Genomic DNA, 7,433 nt, shown 5'->3' on the forward strand with positions numbered 1-7,433 from the left:
CACAGAATTTCACAATGTCCTGTTTTTCCATCAATCATTCGAATAATTTTCTGGTCGTTTCCACTGACGTTAACATAACTTGTGATAAATTGACTTTTTTCCATGAAACGAGTCCGAGTGCAGGGGAATAGCTGAAGCTGTTTGTTCAATGACTGTAATTAATGTAAGTCTCAATGGATCATATTTGACTCACTGGAGGGTTTTCCCAGTAATATAAGGAAGCAGGCTCATTTCGCAGTGTCAGCGGACTGTGTTTCTCATAGAAAGTGGGAACATGGATCGCAGTCAAATGCAGGGGATTCACAGATCGCCAGGTGTGAAACAAAGTGAAAGGTCAGGGTGGTCTTATTTGGCACTGCTCAAGATATCGTTTGAATTTCGGAAAATACAGAGGATTTACTATCCAATCCTGGCTGCTTTTGGTGTTCCTTGTAAGTTGGTCTATCCAGATATTATTTCTGTAATTCATGCTTTAACGTATTACTGTTCTTGCCATTTATTGACCCATCCTCACTACTGTTGGTGACCCAGGTAATTCACTCTATTAACATATGGAAACTATGTTCATTTCAATGACTGTTCTTATCATTTGTTATCCCTCCTTCGCTGCTGTTAATGTACCACGTAAGTCACTATATTCAGCTATTAGTTCTATAAACTCGCTTTCACTTTATATATGTTCGGATTATTTCTGTCACGATATCGGTGATTACTTGTGTAGAGTATATTCAGTGTGTTGTATGGATATTAACGCTCCATGTTCCCCTGACATGATTCTTTCCCAGTCGCGAATTCACTAGTCTGAGATCTCAGTGTCTTGATTTCAATATCTTCAGATCATAACCGCTGCTCAGGTTTTTTTCGGACAGCAGGTGCTGGTAATGGTTCTGATGTTGCCATCTACAGCTCCTCTGGACCCATTTTTTGTTCCTTTACTTGTCCAATTAACGCCATTATAGCCTTGCACCTTCATTCCTTTTGTCATTTAATCACTCCTGCCCACAACCCTATCCCTTTTTCCTTTCCTTCCCTCCCCCACCCACTTTGCGTTGCTCTGAACTTGCTTAAAAACTTAAATCTTCATCTTTTTGAATAGTTCTTGGGACGTGGACGTCGCTTGCAAGGCCAGCATTTATTGCCCATCCCTAATTGCCCTTGAGAAGGTTGTGGTGAGCCGCCTTCTTGAACCGCTGCAGTCCGTGCGGTGAAGGTTCTCCCACAGTGCTGTTAGGGAGGGAGTACCAGGATTTTGACCCAACGATGAAGGAACGGCGCGATATTACCAAGTCAGGATCTGTGTGGAGGGGAACGTGCAGGTGGTGTTGTTCCCGTGTGGTTGCTGCCCTTGTCCTTCTAGATGGTAGAGGTCACTTCTTTGGGAGTTGCTGTCGCAGAAGCCTTTTCGAGTTGCTGCAGTGCATCTTTAGTTGGAAAACATTGCAGCCACAGTGCGCCAGTGCTGAAGGGAGTGAATGTTTCGGGTTGTGGATGGGGTGCCAATCAAGTGGGCTGCTTTGTCTTGGATTGTGCCCAGCTTCTTGAATGTTGTTGAAGCTGCACTCATCCAGGCATGTGGAGAGTATTCCATCACACTCCTGACTTGTGCAAATTTGTTGGTGGAAAGCCTTGGGGCAGTCAGGAGGTGATTGTTGAGTATGTCCAGCATTTTCTGTTTTCATTAAAATTGTAGCTTTCGTTCAACAAAATGTTTCATCATTATACATCAGTGATTTGATTCCCAATCATTGTTCTGAAATGTGATATCATACCTGTGCAGGACAGTTGACGGACAGAACAGAGAAACGGAGGGTATCTTTCTATTATCGCTTACTCTAATTTAATGAAAATGGTCTTAGTTGCTTGAACCTAGAGTTTTATTACTTTGTTATTTGAAGCTCATGTTCCAGTATCAATTAGGAAAACTCTCATTCCTCACTAACAAGTATAAACATACAGGAGACGAAAATTCAAAATTTTTGGCAAATTTTGTTTGTGAAACCCGAGAGATAGTTTTCAGTGATCATTGATGTTATCAAACTATCTGAAGTGAAACACGCATTCTAAAGAAAGAAAAGGAAAACGGTGAATTTATATAGCGCCTTTCCCGACCTTGGGACCTCCAATAAAGCAATTCTTGAAATATGGTCACTTTCCTAATGGAGGCAATGATCTGATCAAAGCAGAAAATGCTGGAAATACTCTTCCGGCCATGTAGCATCTATGGAGAGAGAAACAGAGTTAACGTTTCAGATCGATGATCTTTCCTCAGAACTGGAAGCAGTAAATTAAAGTAAAGCAGTTTTTAAGCATATACAGGGCCAAGGAAAGGGGGAGTGGAAGAAAGTACAAAAGCGAAGGTCTGTGATGGGGTGGAGGGCAGAAGTGATTAAACGACAAAAGCAATGATGGTGCAAGGCAAATGGGGGTGGTAACGAACAGGAGCTGCAAATGGGCTGATTCCTCCTCCATAACCCAGGGTCACTGGATAATGGTCAGGAGCAGAACACGTGGCTGGTCGACCTCCTTAATAGTGAGCAAGAGCACAATATGGGACTCGCCAATCCAGGGTAACTGAGAACAATTAGATCACTGTGACTGCTAACTCAATTCCCACCGAGAACTTGGCTTGGCACATTCTGGAGCAGTTCAGTGCCCTGTTCCAACCATTCTTGCTCTCGCAATTGAAGCATCTCAGGCGCTCATTTTATCACTGCGCTTTTTCTGATTAATATGTCGCCATTTATTTATTTTCCAATTTAATGTACTGTATTTAAGAGGAAACGAGGTCAGCTCAAAGAATCATAGAATAGTTTCAACACGGAAGGAGGCCATTCGGCCTATCGAGTCCGTGCCTGCTCTCTGCAAGAGCAATCCAGCCAGTCCGACGTCCCCGCTCTATCGCCGTATCCCTGCAATTATTTTCCCTTCAAGTATTTATCCAATTCCTTTTTGAAAGCCACGACTGAATTTGCCTCCACCACCGCCTCAGTTAATTCATTCCAGATCCTAACCACTCGCTGTGTAAAACACATTTTCCGTCATGTTACCTTTGGTTCTTTTCCAATCACCTTAAATCTATGTCCTCTGGTTCTTGACTCTTCCACCAATGGTAACGGTTTATCTCTATCTACTCTGCTAAACCTTCATGATTTTGAATACCTCTATCAAATCTCCTCTCAAACTTATTTGCTCCATGGAGAACAACCCCAGCTTCTCCATCCTATCCAAGCAACTGATGTCCCACATCTCTGGAACCATTCTAGTTAATCACTTCTGCACCCTGTCTAAGGCATTCGCGTCCTTTCCAAAGTGCGTTGCCCAGTACTGGACACAATACTCCAGTTGTTGCCGAACCAGTGTTTCATAAATGTTCAACGTAACTTCCTTGCTTTTGTACTCTATGCCTCTAGTTGTAAAGCCCACGATCCCGTATGCTTTTTTTAACTGCTTTCTCAACCTGCCCTGTCACCTTCAACGATTTGTGCACATTTACCACCAGATCTCTCTTTTCCTCCCCGAGGGAGAAAGGAATAGAACAATGTGTTGATCGGGTTCGACAGTGAAAGGTGGGAGGAGGCGCACGTGGCGCACGCATGGACCAGTTGGGCTGAATAGTTTGTTTCTGAGCTGTAAATTCTATGAAGCTATATAATCTTTTATGGTAAATAAAATGTATCGAGCAACCACTCCTGGTGACGGGTGAAATAATTAGATTCCGTCAATTCATGCAGTAACAAATATCTCATTTTTGCCAATAACTCCGTCAGCCGTTCGCCCTGATACTGATCCTTTCTCTTTTTATTCCTTCCAGTTAACGTGGTGACGATTGTGATCCTATCTCGGGGAAAGTGCGGTCTCTCCAAATGTGTCACTCGCTACCTGGTGGCAATGGCAGCAATGGACCTACTCGTTATTATCATCGATGTGATACTGCGTCATACCCGTGTTGTTTATAATGTAGAGTTCTCTTTCATAAGATACATCCCAGTGTGCAATATCCACGCCGTCCTGCTTTACACAGTCACAGACTGTTCTGTCTGGTTCACGGTCAGTTTTACCTTTGATCGATATATAGCCATTTGTTGCCAGAACCTGACAACTAAATATTGTGTGGAGAAAACGGCGACTGTGGTTCTAGCAACAATTACAGTGTTTTTCTCTTTCAAAAATATTTTCTGGTTCTTTATGTACACGAATAGATATGGTTTCAGCAGTCTATCTTGGTTTTGTGTTGTGAAAGACAGCGTTGCAGAGTCTAAGGTATGGGGCGCGTTTGAATTCTTTCATTATATTTTAACTCCATGCATTCCATTTCTTTTGGTCTTGCTGTTCAATGCTTTAACAGTTAGGTACATTTTAGTGGCCAACAGAGCCCGCAAAAGACTCCTGAATCGCGTCGGTGGAGAGAGTCCCAGTGACCCAGAGATGGAGAACCGCAGGAAATCCATGATTATATTGTACGCTATATCAGCAAATTTTATACTGTTATGGACGATATATATGATATATTCTATTTATTGGCGAATGGGTTACCTTGGTTATGAGGATGTGTATCTACCTGTGTTTGTCCGGGAGTTGGGGTTCATGTTTCAACTCATGGGTTGTTGCACCAACACCTGTATTTATGCGGTGACGCAGCGCAAATTCAGAGATGAGTTGAACAATCTGTTGAAATATCCTTTTACTGTAATTGTTAAATTAATTAAAAGATGAAAACAACTCAACACTAGAACTCAATCTCGCCTGGACTTTTATCATTTCCACCACCGATTCGACTCAGTGATCGGGACATAATGGGTCACATGAACTGTGAACTGTCACGTTCGTAGATGACACTGAGTTAGGAGGAACATTAAATTGTGTACATGGGGCAGGAAATTGTAAAATGAACAGGACAGATGAAGTGAGTGTGCGAAATTATGGTAAATGGAAGAGATAGCAGATGCACCATTGCATACATATAAAAATTCATTAAAGAAGAGAATAGTGCCAGACTGCTGCTGCACAGCTAATGTAATTCCTATGTTTAAAAAAAGAGTTAGAACCCTCCAGGGATCTATAGCCCAATTAGCTTAACATCGGTGGTAGGAGATCTAATGCAATCCTTATTCAAAGATGTAATCGAAAAAACATCAAGAAACCGAAAATATAATAAAGAACAGTCAGCTCAGATTTGAAAAGGGAATATTATGCTTCACCAACCTTATTAAATTCTTCCAAGGAGCAACAGAAAGGTTAGACAAGGGTAATGCAGTCGATGTAATGTATTTGATAATAAAAAGGCCTTCGATAAGCTACTACATAGTCGATTCATGACTAAAGTCAGAGCATGTGGAATCAGGGGACAAGTAGCAGAATGGATTGCAAGCCAGCGAGAAAACAGAAAACAGAGAGTAGAGGTTAGAGGAAGTTAATCAGACTGGCAAAAGGTGGGAGGTGGTTTTCCACAAGGATCGGTGTTGGGACCACTGTTGTTCACTATTTTTATCAAAGATTGAGACTCGGGAATTGGAAGTAGAATTTCAAAATTAGTCGATGACACCAAATTGGATGGTACATTTAAAACCAAGGACGACTGTGACACAATGCAGGTAGACATGAATAAACTTGTAAAATGGGCATGTAATTGGCGAATGAATTTCAATATAGTTAAGTGTGACGTATTACATTTTGGTAGGAAGAATAAGGGGGCCTCATACTGCTTGGAAAATACGTCTAAACGGGGTCGAGGAGCAGAAGGATCTGGGCATTAATAATGACATAAGAAAAGCAAACCAAGAACTGGGATTCATTTCCAGAGTGATAGAATTGAAAAAAAGAGAAGATATGTTAAACTTCTATAGACCCATGGTTAGAACATACTTGGTGTACTATGAACAGTTCTGGTCTCCATGTTATAAAAAGGTTATAGACGCAATGGAGAATATAGGAACATAGGAACATGGGAACAGGAGTAGGCCATTCAGCCCTTTGTGCCTGCTCAGCCATTTGTTAAGATCATGGCTGATCTGTGATTTCACTCCATATACCCGTCTTTGGCCCATATCCCTTAATACCTTTGATTGCCAAAAAGCTATCTATCTCAGATTTAAATTGAGCAATTGAGCTAGTATCAATTACCATTTGCGGAAGAGAGTTCCAAACTTCTACCACCCTTTGTGTGTCGAAATGTTTTCTAAACTCGCTCCTAAAGGTGCATAAAAGATATACTCGGATGATTCCGGAACTCAGAGGTTTTCCCGTCAGGAACGATTGAAAAGAGTGGTGCTCTTTTCTCCAGAAAAGAGAAAACTGAGAGGTAAGCTGATAGAAGTCTTTAAGATTATGGAAGTGTTAGATATGGTAGACGTGGAGGAGATGTTTCCACTTGCAGGGGAGACCAGAACTTGGGGCTATAAATATAAGATGGTCACGAATAAATCGAATAAGTAAATCAGGAGAAACATATTTTCCCAGAGTGTGGTTAGAATGTGCAACTCGCTACCACAAGGCGTAGCTGAGGCGACTAGCAAAGATGCATTGAAGGGGAAGCTAGATAAACACATGAGGGAGAAAGGAATGGAAGAATATGCTGATCGGGTTCGATGAATTAGCGGGGTAGAGGCTAGTGTGGAGCATAAACTCCGCCATGGACCTGTTGGGTCGAATGGCCAATTTCTGTGCTGTCCATTCTTTGTAATTCCATGTAAATGGAGTTCAATGTGAGGAAGTGTGACTTTAACAACTTTGGAGTCAGGAAAGTAAAATCGGAGATTTTCTCAATCGTGATGAAGTCGGAACTGAAGAAGAGCAAAGAGATTTGGGAGTCCATGTAAACAAATCATTTCAAAGTACAAAAAACAATTGAAAATGCAAACAGAATATTGGACTTTATCTCAAGGGGGCTGGAATGCAAAGTGGAGAAAGTTATGCTTCAATTATATCGAGTCTTGGTCAGACCCCATCTGGAGTATTGCTTTCAGTTTTGGGCACCGCACCTCAGGATGCACATATTGGCCTTGGAGGGAGTGCAGCGCAGATTCAGCTGAATTATACCGGGGCTAAATGTTCCAGATGATGAAAACAGGTTACATAAACTTTGCATATACTTCCTTGAGTATAGGAGAATGAGGTGTGATCAGATCTAGGCGTTTAAAATATGGAAATGGAATGATAGGGTATGAAGAGATTAACTATTTCCTGTGGTGTTGGCATCAAGAACAAATCTGCACAATCTTAAAATTAGAGCTAGGCCATTCATGAGGGAAATCAGGAAGCACTTTACGGCACAAATGGTACTATAAATATAGCACTCTCCATCCCAATAGGCTGTGGATGCAGGGGGACAATTGGATTGCGATAGGTACACGTTTATTAGGTAAGGTTATCGAGGGATATGGATCATAGGCGGGTCACAAAAATCCATTGCTCTCACTCTTCAAAGCTCCAATTGA

Source organism: Heptranchias perlo, chromosome 35 (assembly GCF_035084215.1).
Source record: "Heptranchias perlo isolate sHepPer1 chromosome 35, sHepPer1.hap1, whole genome shotgun sequence".
NCBI classification, from domain to species: domain Eukaryota; kingdom Metazoa; phylum Chordata; class Chondrichthyes; order Hexanchiformes; family Hexanchidae; genus Heptranchias; species Heptranchias perlo.